Raw genomic sequence first — 23,690 nt, 5'->3', positions numbered from 1 at the left:
CTTGGCTGGTTTTCTTTAAAAAGCGGCCCAAAATTAATAGAGGCGGTAATCGCAATCTTGGCGTGCTGCTGTAGCGTGGCGTTCATGGTACCTTACTCATCCTTCCCCTTTCTTGAAAGGCTGCTATAGCTGCGAAACACCCAACAATCTCGCGAGAGTTGTTTAATTCCTTTTCAGACTCATTTTTAATTAATTTCCAAAGGAATTCAACCGAGTTCCGACTGACTGCTTCTCTTTCGCGCTTATATCCATACGCGGGAAGGTGAACAGCTTACCAAGAAAGATGAACGCGTCTTGTAATGGGGTTCAGCACACCCGAAATATTGTTTGAGTTGTACCTAGTCTTGCGTGGGTTTTTCGCAAACGATGAATTAGATTAATGGTTGCACGACCGTAGTATCAAGTTGAGTACTTTCTACCCCTGTTGCTATAATTCTCTCTTTACTTGGTTATTATAATCCCAACTTAAAACAAGTATATCTTCATTATTATATCTGGCTAGAATCCCTTAAGAAAAGAACAGTCGCTCAAATAAGCGAGCTTCTGCTGTTGGGTTTCTTGAATAGGGGTTATTGTTATATGTTGCGAATTCTCCGAATCGATCTGGGACTGAGGGCCGGGGCCCCCTTTTGGACTGAATACGAGAATTCTGCCTTGGTGCCCCATTCAAAAGGACCTCGTGTTTCATGGCTGCTAGCCAGAGATAGGATAGCTAGCTAGCCTTGGAGGTGGTACATAGATAACAAGTATAGTGTCCAATCGCCCATTGCTAAAGGGGCTTAGGAATTGGATCTCCTTGTTCTCGCCATTTAATACCAAGTCCCTTAATTAAAGGATTGAAACTCGTTAGGCGTTTAAAGGGTTATGATCTGTGCCCGGCAGCGGGGTCCGACCATCTTTGAGAGAGAGCGGGGAAACCCTCCTTCCCATCCTCTCACACTACTATGTCTTCAACTGAAACGGAGATCGTCGTTTTGCTATTCACCAAATCGACCATTATTATATCTAACGTTATATATCGAGTGACTTATTGACTGAACATTATAGGCCTAGCCTGGTTTTCCGAGTAAGGACTCTACTATATAACTAAGGCGTAAGCGATTCACCATCCATTTCCGCTCTAATAGAGGGCGCTGATTCGAGCTTTATACCAACCTGCCTGCCTTCTAGGCCTTTTACACTGACGCGTAACAAGGTTGGTTCCTACGCCATCCTAACCACCACCCCTTTACCAGCCGACGCTGGTGCCTTTTCTCGCCCTTTGATCAACGAAATGCCCAAAATCCTTTCATCTTTTCCATGCGATAAATTGCCTTTAATTACTCGAACGTTTTGGGTTGTTTTCGCTTTTACCCTGAATTTTAAAAGCAAAGGGTCCGGAAATATTTGAGATGACGATACGTGCGCGCCTACACTGACTTATTAGATTGGTCAAAATGGATGGGGATGGGGACGGAATTTCAGCCCCCTATCAGTAAGCCTTGGTTACAGACAGACGGAAGATTATGAAATCCATTAAATCATACCAGAATATCTTCTTTAAAACCTGTCCTTCATCATATTGCGAAATAAAAATAAATTAAAACAAATCTGAAATGAACTCAGCAGATACACTTTATACTTCTTAGAAGAAAATAAAAACTAAAATAGAAAGCACTTTAGAAAGGTCAAAAGGGAGTAGCTATGTTGTATTTTTACTCATCTTACCTTTATATAAACCCCCCCCTTTTAAAAGCAAAACCGTTTGGAAACCAGAAGAATCCTTTAGATTTTCTTTCCATGAGATTCTGAGATAGAAGAGAGAGGGAAGTACAAGAAGAAGAAAAAAAGATCCTAAAAGAATCTTATTTCTTGCTTCTACGATTCGGACTGCAAATACAAAATGTAAACTACGTTTGTCTTAAAAGGACGATTCTTTCGTTTTTTATTTTACCAGATTCTAACCTCCCCAGCTTGTCCCCCTGTCCCTCTCACTCGCTATTGTATTGGGAAACGAGCTAGACCAAACTTAAACGAGTCCATTTGGTAATTTCCGGGACTGCTCGTAAAAAATCATTGATTCGCGAGAGGAAAGAGTGGAGGAGAAAGGGGCCAAGAGATTCTGCTCCGCTCCGCAACGGAACATTGTTTCAGGGACGCGTAAGGAAGCTCCGAGGTAATTACCATGGAATCCGTTGCGAGGCGCTGCCAGGCTAGGGCTAGGGACTAGAGGCGAGCTCTTCTTCGATACAAATTACGCGGGGATCAATCGATGGGCGCGCCTTCTAGTAGAACTTTGGGATAGTAGTAGAGCTCTGGCCGTGCATGGCCAGTCGCGATGACTGTGGTGTGGTGGCTCGCTCTCCGCTTGTACTCTCGCTCTCGCCTCTTTCGCTTCGGGAATTTGATGAGAGAAAATAATACCCGACCCCAAAAGCGCTCCCTGGTCTATTCTCATTACGAAACGCATTACTCATCGCTCCTCTGGCAAAATCTTATCCCTAAAAGGCTTTCTTGATGAATTTAGATATCGTTCGGGTGCTCCATCAAACGGCACCCTCTATAATACCTCCTGGCCTATATATCCCTCGCAAAGCCCGCCTTTACCCTTCCTTCCTTCATACCAGATTTTCGGTTAGAATGGCTCGTGTGCAGGACCGCACCGATGGAATATATATAGTTCACTTTTCAAAAGCTCCGAGTAAAGCGTTCCTTTTCATTCTGACCTCTCTCATACCCACCCCTCCTTCTCTACTTCCTCCAAGCCTCTTTATTCTTGAGTGCTTCGTTATATAAGCCTATTTTCGAACTTATTACAAGCGAGCGAAAATTACTTTACTTACGTATAAGGTAGGATTATGAATTCCCCGAATATAACAGTCTACCATATTCATCACGTCAATGTGCTAATGCGTTTGAATTAATTCTCTTATGGTGATGCATTATCTCGTAATATTTTCCTTAGTAAAGTTATACGAATGATTATAGGCCTACCTTAATTTCTCGATAGAAAGCAGGATATATCCGCATTATGGTATTTTCTAACAAACTTTATTGGTATTGAAACTTTCGGGTGTTATCAAACGTTTGTGAAAGTACATTTCTCGGATATGGAAGGTTTATAATATCGTTTTTGCACTTCGGTCCCAATTGGGATTTGGGACAGATCTAGAAGTGAGGCAAATGTACTGATGTCCGTAATGATTATCGGTTGTTAAGTTATAATGAAAACTATATAGGAAAGGAAACAGTCTATGTATATATATATGTAATAGTGTAATAGTGTAATACATTTCTTCTGTGTGTGAGAGAGGGAATACACGGCAATCTCTCTCGAGATTCTGCAACGCATTTTATATTTTTACTCGACCAGACGGTGTTGTAAACAAGATCTCTTGTTACGAGGCTGTTAGGCGACCACTCCCTCGAGAGTTTTCTACTATAGCCTCCTGCCCAATGTCCGCCAAGTATACGTACCTCTACGTACGGCCATTCCGGTCATTTAGGGTCCGTGCACGGTATCCTCTATTCCAAACGCGTACGTTAATTTCTTTTCGTATCAGCGATAAAGATTAATGAGCAGACCGCAGCGCCAACCACACCAGCACGGTAATTTTTAGATAGGGCTTTGATGAAAAAAAAAAAAATCACCACCATAAACATATAGTACGGGTGCCGGTTGTAAAACGCTGAATGTATTTCCTATGATTTTTTTTACACCCCCACGTGATATGGCTACCTTTTTTACTATGGTCAGTTTTTTTTTTGTTTTGTTTTTCATATTATTTTTGTGTTATAAAGGCATGCAATTCAACTATATAGCGAGTGTTGTACGCATGCGTCTCGTTAATTTGGAATAGCTTCCGGGTGTTTATTATACGTAGGTTTGGGGTCGTGAACTCTGAAGAGGTTTCAGCTTAAGATTTTATTTTAGCACTTGTTATGTTATGTTTTGGTTCGTTATGAGTGAATTTGTTTTATCTAGGGTTTCATAAGGAGCTAGAGTGAGCCTGTTATTATCTATTCTTTTGATTAGATTAGTTATGTTTTTATGATTTAATTTTATCACCGATTGAAGTTGTTTAACTTCCGCGTTATTTTGAACTATTGGTAAAATTACCTTAATCCGAATTTTATCATAAAATGTGGAACCAATAATTTATAAATCTCAAAATATTCTTTGAAGAATTTTGGTAGACTGATCCGGGTTTGTTGTCCCTATCAATAAACATATTTCAGTTTTCTTTGTATATTTATTATAAAGGATATTGGTTCATACATCCTATATTACATATTTTAATATTTAAAAATGGTAGTTTCAAAATTCAGAAGAAAAAAGCCTATTCAACACCACTTTTTCTTCCACTTGAATTTTATTAATTTTCAATAATAATAACATCTAACGTAGCTCATCCATCCAAGGCTATAGGAAAAAATGGTGTTAAAAACGTAAATTGAAAGAAGAGATAAATTTTCGATAGACCAAAAACCCTTAACAATATTTCTTTCGCATTTTTTTACGATTAAAATGGGGAAGAAGACCGTACAATAATAATAATAAGTATATCCTTACTTTTGAAAATATTTTTTTATTATGATTATTATTATTCGAGCAAGGGTTGCATCTATTCAATTTTTATTTTTTAAAGAAAAGATATTCAGAATCATTTTTGTCAGAAGATGAAGAAGATTCTATGAACCAAGTTTTTTTTGGGTTTTGAAAAGACCAGTCACGAAATCGAACGTTGCTTTCTGTGTCTGGGTTGAATAGCCAAGCTATACTACTATAGCTCGCAGAAAATTTTATTTCGGTTTTATTCGCGTTACTATATCCTGGTTAGGTTTTTTATTATTACTAGTGAGTGCCAGTTTTCGATGTGTAGTAAGGTAAGGGTCATTTCTTTTCTTGACCTCTCTGTCTTTGTCCGGCTGGCCTATTTTTGTCTGGAAAAGTAATCAAGTTAAATTGATACATACAATGGTTGGGCTTTTATGATGAGTGTAAGCTTCGTAATGTGCGGTTTTCTATCCGATATTCTTTCTTTTATGGGGTATAAAGGGGGAAATAGAGATTGTGCAAAATCTAAAAGAGTTAAATGGCTGAAAATTGGGTGAATTGTGCCTGAAGAATCGTATTTCATATTCTGAAAGTTTCACAAGTCTAATGGGATCGTAGCGGAAGTTATTAGGGTATTTGTAAAGGGTGTTCATGGCTACTTACAATAGTTATAGTTGGGGACTGGCTTGACCTCGTAAGATATATTGGGCCAAAATAATTTATTTCTGGGATTCCACGGTGATAGCTGCTATAGGGACTTATAAATCCTAAACCATAGTAATATAATTCCAATTTCTTTCATTCATTCATGGATGGTGGCGTGACTTCAACATTGATCTTATTAATCGAATGTCAAGAAAGAACTGGTTCGTAAATTTGTATAAAGAAGAAAAAAAAGAAAAAAATGCAAATTCTGTCTTTATATTTATTCCTTCTGGTGTGTAGAAGAATTTCAAGTCTCAGTAAATTCGTTTTTCTCTCCTTTTCTTCCCCTTTCACTTTTCTATTTCCTTCCGGTTATATATCTATTTCCCCGTTTCCGCTTCCATATATACTATATACGATCTGAACTTAAACTTTAGGCTTAGCTTCTAGGGAAGATGGAATTTAAATTGTTTAAGAGAGTTTTGAAAAGGAATTTTGTCCAGTACATGTTTTCTTCAGTTTTAACGTATTTTTTTAGTTGTTGGCGCAAACTACCAAGTACTGGTTTTATTATTAAATCGTGAGTAACGGCCGAAACGAAAATGTCGTTGAGTTTAATAATTTCTTTTTCGGTATGAGAAGTTCAGTGTAAGTTTTTTTTCTACTGTATCTACAATCATTACGGCGTAATTAGCAACGGCTTCCTGAATTTTTCAGCCACTACTAATTGCGTTTCTGTTCATTTAGCTCCAGGGGGGCGGTACCATTTTTAATGGTTTATGTACGTTATTTCAAACCCATTTTGATTTTATTTTATTATGGATGTATTTAATTATTAAGCTTATGTTTATTATTTGTTTAGCGTAATTAAATCTGTGATCTAAGAGGTAGTATATGAAGCCTGACTTCCAAGTTGAATTATTTCGTTAATTACTAACTGCTCTTTTCATCTCTCATTTTAAGTTTAATTATTTGATTAAGCTAACGTGTTCAAATTTTATTAGATGTGTTTTTATTAAACCATAGGGGCAATGGAAATCGGTGAAATATATTTTAAAATGAATAGAGTACTATTTGGTTTAATTAAACCTGCATGCTAAATTAAATACGAAGTAAATTTCCAGGAAACCTTTTGGCCAAAAATCAAGAATTCCTTTTGAACTATATAGCTACCTTTTCTCTCTTGTTTTTGGATTCTCAGAAAAATAGGCTTAAGTAACATTGCCTACACCTTTTCCTGGAAGAAACGTCGTGTACATTGTGATTAAGGTATATAGAGACATGACAAGTCATGCTTTTTTACTTATAAAACCTAATACCACCCAAGTCTGCCAACTGCCGTTGGTCTAAATTATACAATTCAGACTTGGAATGGAAGTAATTCCAAGCAAAATTAATAGGGTTTCTGCTGATTTTTGGGGTTACTTTTAAGAGTGTAGGTCTAATTATATTGAAGAAGGGATACGCCCTTAATTAGACGGAGAAGGCTGACGAAAGCAAAATGAAACTAAATAGAAAAATTTGCCGCCTTAATGTGTGGTGTTGGATACTTGTAAAGTTTAGAGTTAGGCCTATTTGAACATAATTTGAAATATTGAAGTTTTTTGATTAAGTGACCAACCCCTGTATGAACCTCGTCAGTAAAACGGTATTGCTATTACGATGCAGAATTTAAGCGTTTTATTCAAAACCATTCGCAATTATTTTAGTTTGAGTGTGAAAAATGTGTAGGGCGGAAGTACTTTAATGCCGGTAGTAATATTTTCAGTTTAGCTATACATGTGGAATGACCCACTAAATAAAACCACTGTGCACAAATGAAGATATTTTCACGCGATGTTTTTATGGTGCTATTTTATTAAAGTATTCCCCCCCCTTGGTCTTAAGTTTTTTTTTCTTATTTAATCCTAGAGGTGATCCTATGTCACCGGAAATTTTTGGAATAAACCAAATGGTTCAATTTCCTGAATAATAACTAAACGATAATAGGTGATATAAAATTCAGTTGTTATAAATTATATAAGGCGTCTAACAAACGCTTTTTTTTTCCTGAACTCTGTACCTGTACTGTCCTTTGATATTTCCGGAAAACTTATATTGTTGTTTATTTACTTAAAAACAACGGGAAATCCGTTTGGGAACGCGTTTTGTCGGAACGCTTTTAACTATACTACTAAATTAAGGGTATATTTTTAGACCTTTCATTGTTAGCCAGCGTTAAATTGGTTTGGGTTTTAGTATTTTAGATGATCGACCAGCTAGGCTTCGAGCGTCCTATTTATTGGTTAGTGGAAATTTAATTTGTGGTTTCGCCAGCCAGCCCGTCATGGTGGATTTTGGGCCCAGCTCTTTGTTATGTCGAACGACTGAGGCTTCTTTTAGTAGTTGTATTAATTTCTTCCGAAGTTCTTATAAACGTCTTTCCTTCTATTCTACCCACAAACACTCGGAAATTAGTTTTGTCTGTCGGTTGGTCGGTTGGAACGCCAAACAACGTTTTCACGCTGCTTTAGAGCTCAACGTCTAGATCCCTGAACACAATAGCGGTTCATTGTAGGTATAGTACAGGAACCACCAGCAGGCTTTGCTTTTTCGTTCTGCCGTGTATTTTTCTTCCTTTTTCTTGAGCTTACCCCCACTAATAAACCAGTACACTCACTATATAGCACAACCCTTTCGGCACGCGCTCTCTCGCCTTACACCCTTACTCGCCGCAGACTTCCAACTAAATATATATAGAAAACAAAATAAACGAGACTAATGACTTTTTGCTAAAGATTTTTAAGTGGTCGGTCTCGCTCGCTCGCTGAAGAAGAAGTGCATGCGCCGCCGCCACCGCCTCAGTGTATTTTTAATCTCGTTTATTTTGCCTTAAATTAGTTTATACTCATTCGCGGCGAGAAGTAGCGAAATTATCACGTAAAATTTCTTTTGAAGGATTGAGTTTAAGACTGTACTTTAAAACTTTACTAGACAGTTAAAAGTTTTAGTCTTGGAAACTGTAGGCCTATATCTACAGTGTACTTAGGGTTTCCTAAAAGGGAAGCAAGGTGGTAGGCTCCAAGTATACAGTGCACGGAATCTATGCATGGGAAATCAATTTTGAGTTGAAAATGTAACTGTTGCCCAAAGTACCATTCTAAATAAGTTATTATTAGACTCTTTTACGTTTGACCCCTTTAAAATTATGTGAGAAACTGAAAGACAATGATTTCAAATTAAATTAAGGGAACGTCTCAAAAACACTCAATCGGTACTTTTTTATGGTGGCCCTGTATTTTTGAACTAGAAAAGTGCACGCTGGTATAAGTCAGCGTATAAAATTACCATTTATTTCAGTTCGGGTTAGTGATCTTTAGACTAATTACTGAACTACCTAGTTATACGTTAAACGCTCACTTAGTTAAGTAGCTAATTCCACAATGAATGAACGCGTTAGCTACTTCCCATTTTCTACAAATAATCCGTTAGGCTTAGTAATGAACTTCTCTTGTAGAACAACGGTTCTGTTTTTCTTTTTGTGACAAATACGGAGTCTAATTTTTAAGACAGACGAGGAATAATGTCGTTCTATAACTACAACTCCCTTTTTAATTTTACACGTAATTTTAATTACGGTAAAATTTAAGAAACGGCACCAAAACCCCTGTCCCTGTCCCTGTCCCTGTCCCGGACGCGTCCGCGAAACCGGTTTCGAAACGAACGCTTACGATGGGAGAGAGAGAGGGAAAACGAAAGCGTGCGGGGAGAGAGATCGCTAGCGTACGCGATGGCGATACGAAGAGAGATGGAACCCAGATCGGAGGGAAACGAAGCTCCGCTGCCTGCCTGGTATATTAGTGAGAGTGGGAAGAGGGAGAGGGGGCATCCCGCTCGGAGAGGAGAGAGAGAGGAAAGAATGGTAGTTTAAATCTCGCGGGCTTTTTTAATTTTACACGGAATTTTAATTCCGGTAAAATTTAAGAAACGGCACCAAAACCCCTGTCGCTGTCCCTTTGTGCGCGTGATACATCAGAGATTATGCTGGATGGTTAGGTTAGGTTTCGTAAAATAGAGGGGACGCTTTACGGTCATAGTGATTTCTGGTTTAGGGGATCCAGGATTTTGTTTAAATACATTATTTGATTCGTATGGTTTTTAAAAATTATACTTTAGTGGGGTGCACAATTTAGTTTCATTAATATTATTTGAAATGTGACGTTATTAGCAATTAAAGGGATACACGATTGTGTTTCAGAAATGTTTTTAGTTGTACGATTTATTGGAAATCAACTATACGGGGGGTCACGTGAGCCGTGTAAAATTACTATTAAGGCCCAGCCCTTGGGCCATCTTGTTTCACTTCACTTCTCTCCCGCGATTCTAGAGAAAACTCCCTCCCATCCCACCCTGTTTAATCTTGTTGAAAAATATAAGTAAAACTTTCTAGTTGGCGATGACGGTAGAGCTGTAGCGCAGCGCTGTAAATTTTAAGTTCTAGAGAAATTAGTCTTGACATACGTTAATGGCCTAGGCGCAAAAATACCGGCTTAATTTCCTTTCTATGGTAATGAGTTTAGATGGAAACCTGGGGAAGGAAGAAGAGTAAGCTTAGGGGACCACCGTCGGTTGATCCCATCTCCTCCGACTTTCAACTCGGAGAAAAAAGAGGATTTTTTTTCTCTCCACTGTTTCTGCCTCTCCCGGTTAAGAAAGAGAGAGAAATTGTGTTTGTGTCTTTGCTTGCTTTTCTAAGGAGCTGCTTGGTGGTATAACCACCACCTTTATTCTTCATCCCGCAAGATGGCCGGCCATCTGTGATCTTTTTTGTTTGTTTCGAAAATAATTCAGTAGATTTTTTTAGGTTTAGATTCGTTGTCTTTACTGGTTTAAATTAAACGAGATAGTATAGGAAGAGACATTTGGCTGTTTATGAAACGTTTACTAAACGTCAATGATTCGCTGTCTAAATTATTTACAGCGTCACTTGGTTATTTACGTTGAAGGGGGACTTAACCATTGAACGTGCAATGATGGCTTTGAGTGACTTAGATTTACCACTTGGTTATTTACGAAGGCTGGAGAGGCGAAGGAGATATTAAGCAGCGACCTGAGAGGATAATAGCACCCTTATCGAACTTGTTTTTGCAAGTGTGCTTGCTCGAGTCGATTTTTCACTCTTTCTCCGAGCTGTTTCCCCTTTTATTTTATTTTAGCCTTTTTCAACTGGATGAGATTTTTTTCTTCTTCTCTCTCTCCGTCTTTTCCCAAGTTTTTTTCTTCTTTTTCTTCTGGCCTTGCGCGTACACTTCTTGGTCGGTTTCCCCTCGAGGATCTTAAATTAATAGGTCCAAATGGAAGCAACCCCCCCCCTGCCCCCCCGTTTTTTCCCACCCCGTAATTGCATTGAGCCACGCTTCGTAAGTACACTGAGGCTCTAACTCTTGGATCTCTCTCACACTCTCTCTAAACCCTTCTCATTTCCTCGGCAGAATAATGCGAAAACAATATTCGCATTTTCTCCCCAGCTTCCCTAGCTTCTTCTCTGGCTTCTTCAATTTGGAAAATAACTCATTTCAACTTTTATACTATTTTTTTTTCTTTTTGCTTCGCTTTGTGAATTTTAAAAACGTCCATAATTCATAAAGGGGGGTAGAATGTATTTTAATGACGTTTTCGGGGTCCCTAACCTCGTCCTTAGGGGTTTTTGGGGCCAGGATCAACCCCGCATACACTTTGCTTTTCATGCCAACCCCGTTACTGTAGTTATAATATTCTTTAACGATATTAAACCCCACTACTACAACTACTACAGAATGTATAGAAGTATTCGTTCCTGCTAGGGAGGCGAATTTAACTCTTGTTTTACTTAAGTACCCTTTTTTGTAATTTAATCAATTTAACCTAAAGTGGATGATATAAGATTTTCATAATGGAATTTGTGTTCAGATGTTAAACACTATTAATAATCAAAAGATTCCCATAGTTTGGGTTGAGTTTTAAGCCTTGGTTTTCAGCAGACGACGTAATTTTTACTGAAGCTCTTTTTTAGCAGACGACTTAAGACAAAAGTTAGCCTAAACAAGACTCGTAAACTAAACTAAACTGTTCGTAATTTCCATTGCGAATCAATGCCACCAATTAGAGGTAGTAAAAAACCACCCCATAAGAGTTCCGTAAAGTCAGGAACAACCCCCATAGCGACTTTAAAAACACGTCATCCGGAAGAATTTCGCGTGCCTGGAACCCATCATGGGCACGTCGTCGTCGTCGTCATATATGTGACAACCTCCTTTCTCTACAACTAAAACCCATAGTTTGAACGATTAAAATCGATATTGTATTATTCTGACTATATAAGCCAAGTATAAGCCCTTATTTTAGGGTAGTAGGCTTTTATTTCTCTCTCTGTGTGTGTAGCTGCTGCTGAATAGAACCACGGGGGTGTAGGACAAAGCCCCCATTGCTAAGCCTGAAGAAGAAAAAACTAGCTCCCAAGTTCTGACAAGTCTCCGCAGCAAAGCATGGGTTTTTTTTGGGGAGAATGTGGCGCATTGATAGCTTTAGCCTCGTGGCTTGCTGCTTAGCATTTTTACTTTGTCGAGGGCCACACCATCTGGGGTCGGGAGAAGCTTTATAATGCATATGAAATAAGTTAGAAGGGGGGATGGGGGTGTAGGAAGTGTTGGAGATCGTGTTAGTATTAGGCAAAGGGCGCGGGAGTGGTTGACCCCGCCTTCTAATCTTACGCTAAAAGCCCCCCCCCTCCTCTATTTCTCTCACTCTCTTCTAGAAGTAGGATTTGAACGCGTGACTTTAGAATTTCGTTCGTTTCTCGAATATTTTAAACATATATATATTCTCAATTTTTTTTTATATAACTGGAGGGGGAAGAGGGGTTTAAAAATCAAAGACAGGATGATATAAAAGGAAATCATTTTATACGACATTGGAGTATCATCATCGGTTATAGTAATGACCCTATGATACGTGCCTTATCGAAAAGTGGATAAGTTTTATCGCAAATTGGATTTTTAAGAAAATAACCATTACGTAATAATGAATTACTAATATATTTTTTGGGGGATAGAGCGCCTAGATGGTGGCTACTCCTTGAGCGCCGGAGTGCAGCGTGTGAAACAGTTTTACAGGCGTACGTAGGTTTTATAGGCGAAAATGTTTTTGGGCTTGTTGAAGTTCAAATACACAATTCTTTAAATTGATATAAAATGTTACATGAAGCGAGAAAAACTCTTTATTTTAAAATATTATAATTCCACACATGTAGCAAAATTTAATTCATTCAAAATAAGACCTTTAGTAGCATAAAAAATGGCTATCTTGACCAACTTACTTTTGAACTTTTTTTTCTCCTTTGGCACGTGAGGTGAGAGAACGTGCTAGAATCCTAGATGGAGTATATATGATTAAATTTGCCGTGTTTAAGGTTTTTTTCTCTTTTTTTTTTTCCTTGCACTCAGCGGTCCTTTTTCCTTCTCCCTCCTCTTTCTTGGTAGAAACTTCTCTTGCCGAACGAACATCTCGGCCTATTTTTTATACTCTTCGCATTTAGGGTTAGGGGATGGAGGGAGGGGAGACAAGGTGGGGTTAGAGGTGGTGTGGCGGAAAACCGGGGCAGCGGACCCCTTTTTATGCAAATAGAGGTAACGCTCGGGCAAACCTTCTATATGTAAATGTAGCAAAATTAATTGGAAAAAATTTTCTTTTCGAGCTTCCGTTTTTTGGCCTTTTCTCTCTCTCTTGCTCGCTCGCTCTTTTTGCGATAGGATAAAGAGAAAGAGAGTGGTTTGGAAAATATTTCACTCGGTTTTTAAGAATAACGTTTTGAACAGGGATGCTGGTGTTTCGCGGTGACGGCCAGGTATTTTCCTTTGCTCTTTCTCATCCCCTCTGTAAACCTAAATGCTACTACCTACTTTAGGCTTAAGTCCCTTCTCTCTACTTCGATCTTTAGTAACCTTTTTTTGTTTTAGTCGCACCCTTAGCTAAGATGGTTTCCGAGAGTATATCTTTGTTGAAAATACTGTAATTGGATCGTAGCTAATTGACTTTTGGAATTGCATGGTTGTGGCGGGAAGAAATCGTATAGGTATATGCCACAAAGTGTTTTGGATATATATGTTCGTGACTTTTAACCTTCAAGAAATAAATTCGTGTTTCCCATGACCTTTGACCCTTAAACCTTCACCATACCTTTTGAACCTAAGAAGGTGAAAAATTGACGGTCCAACGGTTACAATTAATAGAATTCAAATTAAAAATAATAGTTAGTTAAAGATGAAGTGAAACTCTGGCACAAATATTTTGTTGTGGTCCGTGCATTGTTCTTCTATCCTGATGTTTTATTATTAGCTTTAATCCCGTTCCCTTCGTTCTTTATCAAAAACTACTCCGCTTTGGATGCGATGGCCGAGAAGAAACGATTAATAGTATAGAGCAAAAACGCCAAGCGAAACGAAAAAAAAAATTTGAAGCGAATTTCTTTTATCTTTCCATCTCTTTTTACGTGATCTTGTTTTTATAGCTTCGTTATAATAAAGGCTTTTTTTTGCGGAAAAGATGTTTTATAGAAACTCAAGCACTAACTTCACTTACAATATAGTTAGTTACTCACTCATAGTGGTTGGTGTTTTTGATACATATTCTTCGCTCGTATTTTGTCGATGAAATAGAAAGGCTAATAATTATTATGGGGCTATTGGTAAACGCACTCTTCTCTTTTTATTGAGTAATGGGTGAAATAAGGCCCGCGGGAACCCCTGAGTTTGGCAGTCAGGGATGCTATCAATGGAGGAGGTAATTTTTTTTATATAAGAGTAAAGAAAATTTTCTTTTATATTCGTGGATGGAGAAAAGTAAAGAGCTGGACGAAACAGCTATAAAAAGATATGGGCTACGCGCTACCTCATCTTTTGGTCGTCTTCCTTTGGCGTCAAGTATTCAAACTGGTGTATATATGAAGAAAAAATGCCAAGATATTTGATACCAACCAAAAGGCTTATATAGGTGTATATTTTCGCGTTGCTTTTTATCGCTCTTGGAGACTGGTCTCGAGGGAGGTATGTAAATTGTGTTTTATGTTTGTTGTTCGTAAAGCTAGCTCTCTCTGTCCATTTTTGCGCCGTGTATCCCGTTGCTATGGGACGTCTTTAGAAGAAGCTGTAGGAATTGGATAAAGAGGCCTTGCTAGCCTACAACGAGAGTTGCTTGCTGCTCTTCGCCAGAATATTTATATACCTCTCGTGACTTGGGCCAGCGAACAATTTGAGTTGACACTGTAATCATTTCCCGTTTTCGCTTCGTGTTTCGCCTCGAATTCTGACAACTGATACGAGAATGTCAATGAGTTAAAGGGGTGGGGGAAGGGGTGACTATAGTTTCGGAGTAGCCGTATACTGACCTCTTTTTTTTAGGCCTATTTTTAGACGGAAATTGGTCTCGGTGGACTAGCTGGAAGGGGTTGAATAAAATGCGCACAGTTGGACGGTCTCAAAGGGTTGGAAGTATAGTTGCTGGTTTTTCTACTTTGATATGTTTCATAATGTTTTTGATAATTTGATTTTATCTTGCCTACCTGGACTAATGTTTGAGGGCAGTTTTTAAATGTTGAATTATCGATTCTGCGTGCTAAAATAAATAAATTTATCCGAATTATAATTAGGCCTTTATAATATATACTCGTTTTGTAAAAATTTATTTCAAAGTGATGAATATGGTTTTTTTCCATTTATTGTTTGTAATGTTTTTCTAAAAAAATTCGAAAAAATGCCTAATTTTTTACCCCTTACAGAATTACTTTTTTCATTATAGCGACGGGTCTAATTTTAAATTCCATTACATAAAAGGGTATTTGATTAGTTTTTTGTTCTTTTCCTACATCATCGTTCTTTTGAAAAGTCAGGGGAAAAAAATAAATCTTTAAAATAATTTTCTTCCTTCCCGTTTTTTGAGTTGCTATGGATTTTTGAAATACCAGCATGATGAAAGTTTTTTTTTTATTATTTTTTAGGAAAATCTTTTCTTTAAAAACAAAATGCCATAGAATTACGTCTAAATTATAAAAGGATTAAATTATATACGAGAAATTCCTTCAAAGTTAAAGGTAAAAAAATAAATTCAGAAATCTCGTTCTATTGAGGGTTAAAGAAAAAGATTATCCGGGCAAATTGAGGCAATCTAAAATCTCGTCATCTCTCAGTGGTTCCCATAGATATAGTAAAACTATAAAGGGTCTAGATCCACTTCGCTGGCTTAGGCTTAACGAAAAAAACGTGGAAGGGGCAACGAGCAGACAGCCGCTATTTTCTGGGGGTAGCCGTATAAAACGCCATCTATCGGGAACTTTCGAAACTAAATTAAAGGATGAGCTTAGAGTAGTGGCACTCTATGTTAACCCCCTATAGGGCATAATAAGTCAAACCCTCGGAGATGCCATTACTCCATTTTATACGAGCTAAGAGCAGAAAAACGTATTTTATAAATTTTACACCTGTAAAATCGTTTAAAAAACACTTGGAACTTGTATTTCTACTTACTTTCGAGGAAATACCACCGTTTTCTGAAGGTAAGAGTCTTTTTTTATACATTTATTAGTAATAAAAACATTTAAGGCGAGCTAAGCCTTGGTCATGGCCATAATGTAGATTTGATTTGCACATAGAGAAAAGAGGCTGTACTTTTGTGACTTGGAAAATTTATTTTTTAGGCTTTTCGAACATTTCTATGGCAAAATGAGGTAGGCCTAGGAGACTAATGAAATATTTAGAGGATAATTTTGGAAGCAAGGTATCATTGATGAATTGGTTGTCTTTCACTATCATCAAGATTTCGATGTTATCGGGTGGCACAAATACTGCCCAAAAGCATACGGGTACGTTACACACGAAAAGCTGACCCTGAATCTGATGATAGACGTTCCAGTTCATCCGTTTCTTCGTCAATGTAAAGGTAAAAGTTACCCGAAGCTGCTTTTCCTCTGATAGTTTCTTTATTCTTGAAAATAGTGTAAGGGCATTTGATCTCCACTAAGTACAGCTGGTCCTCAACCAGTATAAGGCAATCGGGGCTTGCCCCAAGGAAGAAAAATTGTGGATTAACAATCAAACCCACAGAGGTGTGACACTGGGTATTGATGTGTTGCCTGAATATTTGAAAAAGCAGCGGGTTCATGCTTCAATCCATGATCAAAGGACAACGCGCCCATTTCTTCTAATGCTTCAGATTGTTGCTCGAGAGTCAAATTACGGAGAGTCAGTTTAGGGATAATTTCATTGGTTACATTAATTTGATCTCCAAATTAGGATGGAATCGCGAACCGTACGGTTTGAGCGCTCTACGTAGTCTCTTTCCAGTGGTGGGAAAGAAATCTGATTTTGTAAAATGTTTTGAATAAATCCGTAAACTGGAGATATCAGTGGACAGAGGTCCTACAGCTAATGTTATAGAATTAATCCACTTCTTTCTAGTGGCAGTCTCTTTCGGAAAGTTGTGGTAAGAAAGAAAACGTTCTTTACACCTACAGTTTGAACGCAGCAAACATGAGTTGAAGCCATGATTGTTACATAAATAAGTAAATAAAAACGTTTATGTTATATTTTGTTTTATGCCTTTAAATATAGAGACACACACTTAACAAAGTTTGTTATGGTGGGCACCATTATCGACTCTTATTTTAAGAATATGTAACAGTTTAATGTCCGGATATTTAAATATCAGTACCTTAAAACGTTGCTAACGTTTTTTTAACATGATAAAATAACGTTTTTCAACGCTGAAAACAACGCTAATCACTAATCTGCCGTGTTTTACAAGACCAAGGCTTAGCTCGCCTTAAATGTTTTTATTACTAATAAATGTATAAAAAATGACTCTTACCTTCAGAAAACGGTGGTATTTCCTCGAAAGTAAGTAGAAATACAAGTTCCAAGTGTTTTTTAAACGATTTTACAGGTGTAAAATTTATAAAATACGTTTTTCTGCTCTTAGCTCGTATAAAATGGAGTAATGGCATCTCCGAGGGTTTGACTTATTATGCCCTATAGGGGGTTAACATAGAGTGCCACTACTCTAAGCTCATCCTTTAATTTAGTTTCGAAAGTTCCCGATAGATGGCGTTTTATACGGCTACCCCCAGAAAATAGCGGCTGTCTGCTCGTTGCCCCTTCCACGTCGACCTCCCATTGAATTGTGTATCTACCCTTTTAACATATCTATGGTGGTTCCGAATATAATCTCCGTATTATTACAGGAGTGCGAGTGAGGGAGGGAGATAGGGGGAGATGGAATTTTATACAGGTTTCCCTACAGCGCCAACCAACCATCCCTCCGGAGTTTTAAAAGCTAGATTTTATACCTAAAGGGGTGCCCCGGTTTAAAAAAAAAAAAAAAGAAAGAAAACATGATTCTGATGATGGGACCACACACGAGCCCTCGCTCGCGCGCGCTGAAATCATTCCCGCGCGTGTCAGAATCAAAATGAAGCCAGGGACAAAGAGAGGGGGAGGATGGAAAGGACAAGATCACACGCTTCTATGTACAGGGTGTTTCTGAGAAATTTGTCGGAAATTAAGGGGTATGGTTCTTTGGGTGATTTCGAGTAGAAAATGTAGCTTCTCTCTCCATTTTGGTTGGACACTGTTTTCGAGTTAAGATTGATTGGAGTATTTTACGTACGACCCCTTAAAATTTAATTGAGAAAATGATTTAGACAATTATTTCTAATTTAATCAAGGGGTCATGGGTCTTCCCTAAAAGACTCAAATCAAATCATAACTCGAAAATAGTGTCCATTGTGGCAAAATGGAGATAGAAGTTACATTTTCGGATCGAAATCGCAATAAAAGAACATCCCCCTTAATTTATGCCATACTTATCAGAAACACCCTGTATATGCACATTCGTTCCCTTGGATTTCCAAGCTAGAGAAAGAGGAATGTCATGGGCAGCTTCGAAACAAAACAACAAGCGTTTCTACGGTTTTGCCAAGGCTTAACTTCTTCCCGGTCTTTTTCGCGTGTCATTGCTGGGAAGCTTCCTCATTATTCAAGCAGGGCCTAAATTAAAATGGAGAGAGCGTCAGGAAGGACGAGGGGTTTTGGGTGACGAGAAACGAGGAAAGACAAGTCCCTAGCCCCTAGCTTTAGCCTCATAGGACGACGGAAAAGTATACGCTTTGTCGCCCCCGCGATTCACTCACCCCTTTTCTCTAATTTGAATGAAAACTAATAGTGGAAAGTTGGCTAGAGACGTTCATATTATTAAAGAAGCGGGCGAGGGATTGAAATCCTTCTCGGTTTCCGGATTAAAGTGGGTCGGATTTCAGTTGGCACTAAGGGGTGTTGAGGCCCCTTTCTGGGATTGCGTACGTTTAGTAACAGAGCCGCCCGCCGCTGGACGCCGGGAGCAAAGGGAATTTGATTGTTTTTTCTCTCTTTCGCTTTAAGGTTGGGTGCTAAACGATTTGGAGACAACATTAATCAAGTTGACTAGCTAGGTTTCTTGTTCGTTTTAGACAAGTTTCGATTGTGTGTATGTGTGTGGAGAGAGAGTCAATTTGATTAGGTAAAGTAGCGAATTCCGATGGTTGATGGTTTTAGAGGGTGGGCCGCGTTCAGATTACACTGTTCAATTCAATTTAATTCAGTTCAGTTCAGTTCAGATGGAAAGTTGAATACTGTATTCGATCTTTCAGTTGAAACTAGTCTAGCTTAATTGTCACTATCCGCTATTTGGTTATTTATATTCCAAGCAGACAATCACTCTTTCGGGGGTCTACTGACCTCGTTCCTCTCCGCCAACTTTAAAATATTTAAGCCTGGTTCCAACTTCCAGTAATCGGAATATTTTCAAAACTAATTTAAATCTCATTAAAAATGTATAACCAAAATAAAACTCTCGGTTGCATGCTTGCAACCTTTATACATATATACACAAAATAAACCACCATCGGGGCTAGCTAAAAATGTCTTTATTTTTTTCTTTTTGCTTTTTAGAAAGCTGTTATTTTCTCTTTTCGGAGAAACTGCTTGGGAAATCTAGGAGAGAAGGTTTCGTACCGTATAGGTTTTTGGTGGCTCGCTCGCGCTTTCCTTATAAGGTGTGGGTGTGGGTGGTAGGAATGGAAGGAAAAGCCCAGTTGTCGGGGGCATATGGTAGATTTCTCTTGGCCCGATTATCGATCGAGGAAGAGCGCGGAGATTCCTCGGAAAAAAATCCTTTCGGGGGTTTCCGGGCGACGTCTCTGAGCCGATATTGATGCCTGGCGTCCCGAGCTTTAGCCTTTCTCAACCCCAAAGAAGGCTTAACGCTTTTACCCCCTCCAAAAACTAGAGCGAGGTTTAGAATTCCACGAAATTCCGAGAGGCGCGTTTTTTAAATATTTCGCGCTTTAATGATTTTTTTCTACTTCTCCTTCTCCTACTTCGGTTGCTAACCCGTTGTCCTTTCTCGCTTTTCCACACCAATCTCTTTCTCCTTACTGTGGCACGTTTCGTATTCCACTCTTGGATGTTGCTGGCTAAGGGTGTTTTGGCGCGGTCGAGGATTGTTTCGTTGTTATTGAGAATTCCTTCTCATCTCATCTCATTCTCTACCGACACCCCCGTCCCCCCCTATCCTTCTTTACAGTTTACACCTCAAATCCTTTCTCACTTGAAAACGCCTGCAAGATACCAACGTAAATTATTCAGATAAAATGGGGTCTATGGATGAACATTCTAACTTTAGGTGGGAAAATTTTCAAAACCGCATCGCACTAGGCCTACATTTACATGTTTTTATTTACAAAAGAAGATCTGGATATGGCTTTGCAAAATTGCCTTTTGCCGCGTATACATTTTGTGTTGTTATAAATATTTAATTATCTATGTTGTATATATAGTTTTGGTGTTAATAATTTTACAAGGTATTACGTCTACACCCGTACATGTTTATTTATGTATAGTTCGCGTGTATTGTTGTTTTATGTTCCTTTTGTTTGCCTGAAAGCGCCGGTAAATTTTACGAGTTATTTTATTAGATAAATTTGCATAATATACTGATAAAAATTGCATGGCGTTACGTAAAAAACACGATGCTTAAACTGCATGCGTCTTTTCATTTTCACACAAAACACTATTAACTACATAGATCTTGGGGAAAGTATAGTCGTATATTGATTGTTCCCGTATTTGGTACGCTGCGGTATCTGTGTGATAATTGTATCAAACCGTACTAAGTGAACTCAATTATATAGTGTCTTAGGTGCATGAATTATAATACACGTCCGCTATTTGTTCTATATTATCATTACTAGAGCGATCGTTCAGCTGAATCAGTTTTCTAAGAAACGATGTAGTCTCTCTCGAAGGAGGATAGATAATATTATAGGAATCTTTACTGGAATGAATAATAGATCTTTTGTGTAATAATAAAAAAGAAAGGTCTTGACGTAGGTTTCGAGGTTTCCCAACCACTGATAGCCCCAGCGGTTTTTAAGAGCCACGGATTGTTGAACGTAAGAAAAGGTTAAATGCTGATATGGAAACCCTTTTTTATATTTTCGTTTTGCGTCATGACGCGTGTAGAAAAGCTTCCTCGAATTGATAAGACATTTTCTTATTTCTTCTCCGGACGATCGAACATTGTTCAAAAATTGTTCGTCGAAACGCGATCGTTTCGTTGTTCTTTTGAATAACTAAGGACTAAGCCGTTTATAATGGATTGGGGGAAATTCTTTGGATTTTTGTTTCTTATAAAATATCTCATCTTAAATCATCCTTCATTTATTTGGAAAGCGATTAAGATCTAAGCGTAACTTGTGATTGTAATTGGTGTTTTAGCTCGATTCATTATGCGGTGAAAATTGAGACTAGTTTTTACTAAAGGGGTCTCTCAGTGTGTTATCAAACCGTTGATGAGCTGGCAATAGACTGTATGTATAGAGGAAGCTTTGCAGTTCAGTTCGAACCAGTACTTGCCTGACAACACTGCACTGAAGTTAACACTGAGAGAGAGGGGAGGAAGATGTCACTATCTATACCATATGATTTAAGTCTCAGATGTGAAACTGCAATTCATCCGCAATTTCAAGTGCATCGCATTGCAACAAAATTTTGCACCAATCCTAATTAATTTTTTTATACCAAACTGTCAGAATTACTCTAGTAGTGCATGGGCCACGTAGGCGCATTCTCAAGTACATCAAGATGCACGTGCCAAGGTCTTTTAATTAGGCTTATCCCGAAGTATATAGTTGGTTCCCTTAACATACACATTGTTTCGTTCCAAAATACCTCGAATGTCTTTATAAAAACACATTTATCGCTTGCCTCATCGCTTTTTTTTCTCCATGAGCGCTGTCTGCGCTGAATATTTTTAGAACATTTCTATTTCGGTACCAAATGCCAGGGCCTCCCGAGGTCTAGAAGGTCTCTCAGTGCAGGCTGGTCCCTATACCCCTGACTTTCAAAAAAAAAATCTCTTATTTCAGCACTATGTCTGAAGCTATATACTATGTTTCCAGTGCAGATTGATAATAGTTATCTTAAAATGTCTTCGTTGGCATTAATCATATAGATATATAAAAAAGGAATCGAGGAGAAAGCAAGGGAAGACTATATAGCGACCTCTAGTGGCCCAGAAAAACAATAGAATCCATCAAAACAAAATGACAATTCTTATATATTTGTCATATACGAAATGTGACGTCGAAACTTCTGCCTTTTTTTTTGTCGGGAAAATTCTTGGAAAATATATATTCATAGAAAACTTTGTAAGGAGAACTATACGCCATCTAAACAAACGATATAGCCCGAGAAAAACAATACAGAAAAATAACAAAAATTCCTCTTTCAAAATTCAACCTGTTGATTATTATATATTGTAAAATACGCGTAGTGTATAGAATTAAGCTGATTTTCCCTAAAAATATACCAAAAGTATGATAAAACCTTAAGATAAAAGTACCCTAAAACTCAAAAAGAGAACTCACTATTCAAAATTGAAACCTTATAAATGAATCTATTTTCTGTAAAATTTCTAACCAAAAGAAGCCGACAGGTAAATTGTAAAGAAGGGACGATGAAAAATGGGAGCGGTACTTTAGCCCTTTCTCTCTCTTACCCTTATTGAACTTGACATTTTAACCCGTCTTACCCACGACTGGCCGGAGCCATAAACGTAGATAAAATCGCCTTCCCATGTCGCCTTCCCTTCTAATTGTCTGGGGACTAGCCATTTCCTCTGTACAACGTAAAATTTTCAAGATCAGTGATTGGCTAAAACCTTAACCCAGCTTTCAAATGTAACAACTTCTCCTCTCTTTTTTGTAACAAGAAAATATTGTATTCTACTCTTATCACCATTCCGAAAAGCTCCTCCAAACCGAAAGGGTCGATTCTTTAGCTACCCTAAGATCGAATCCTTCCAAAACTTAGAAATTTACCGTTAATTACTATGAAATAAAACTCTTATGTTTAATTTAACCGAAGTCCATTCAATTATTTAACCAAAATTAAATAGTTAGTCGGGACAACAAAACGCGGTATCTACTGTTTCAGTCCGGTAGTTATACGCCATCAATGACCAGCCAAAAGCTCTCCCAAATCACTACATGGTGCCGAAACCCGGGACAATGACCAGAGAACATTAATTACCGTTATTACAAGAAATGTCGGATCCGACCAACCAACAAAACAATCCAATTAACCAGAGCCAAGACCATTTAAATACCACTGGAACGAACCAGATGAGCAAGCGGAACACTCAGACGTCCATCAACGCCGCCATGCCAGCCGGAAGTGGGCCAAGTACTGTACACAAAGCCAAGGAGCTTAAGCTCGCTAGAGCCTCCCAAAAGAGTGCCCAGAAGGCTGCAACGCGAAAAATGGACGACCTCAATAAACTTTTACAAGCCACAACAATCGACGTGGAAGACCTCGAGGACATCATAAGTCTCCTAAACCAGAAAGAAGAAGATGTCACACTAGCAGATGCCAAGGTACAAAGCCTAATAGAAGATGATGACGATCTCGAAAGAGAATCAGACGCTGCTATCGCCTTCCGAGAGGACATATCTACTCTAAAATTAAGAGCGAATCGAGCAATTAAGAAGCTTCACCAAATCAACGGATCTCAATCAGCGAACTCTAACTACAGTGGATCAACACAGATCGTAAACAACCAACAACCAGTCGCGCCACCACCCGTCGCTCCCAGAAATCATCCGAAGCTACCGGAAATCACCATTCCAACATTTTCCGGAGACCACACTAAGTGGAATAGCTTCTGGGGAAGATTTACCGCCATTATTGATAAACAGAACTTCTCAAAGGTAGAAAAATTCATATATCTTGTCGGGTATTTAGAAGGAGAAGCCCTTCAGGCTGTAAAGGGATATGACGAAGTAGATGATTCGTATGATCAAGCGGTCACAGTACTCAAAAAAAGATATGAAAAGCATGATTTAGCGGTACACCTTCTTTACAATAATTTACAAGAAATTCAGCCGGTGTTAAACTCTAATAACGTC

At 38.3% G+C, this 23,690-nt stretch overlaps 1 protein-coding gene and 1 long non-coding RNA gene across 11 annotated transcripts in view; both read left to right on the top strand.

Moving 5' to 3' along the window:
* The window catches only part of LOC149692278 (semaphorin-1A-like), a 241,301-nt gene that overhangs the window by 102,280 nt on the left and 115,331 nt on the right, over positions 1 to 23,690 (top strand). The window lies entirely within an intron of this gene.
* LOC149692286 (uncharacterized) lies at positions 16,951 to 17,580 on the top strand. Its single transcript, XR_016382660.1, has 2 exons — positions 16,951 to 17,085; positions 17,168 to 17,580. It is a non-coding gene; the product is annotated as an uncharacterized LOC149692286 (long non-coding RNA).

This window comes from Phalangium opilio, unplaced genomic scaffold, assembly GCF_054372755.1.
Source record: "Phalangium opilio isolate 3A_F unplaced genomic scaffold, DU_Popi_V2 ptg000024l_1, whole genome shotgun sequence".
NCBI classification, from domain to species: domain Eukaryota; kingdom Metazoa; phylum Arthropoda; class Arachnida; order Opiliones; family Phalangiidae; genus Phalangium; species Phalangium opilio.
Note: the sequence above shows the minus strand (reverse complement) of the source record. Positions and strands in the feature narration are given on the sequence as shown.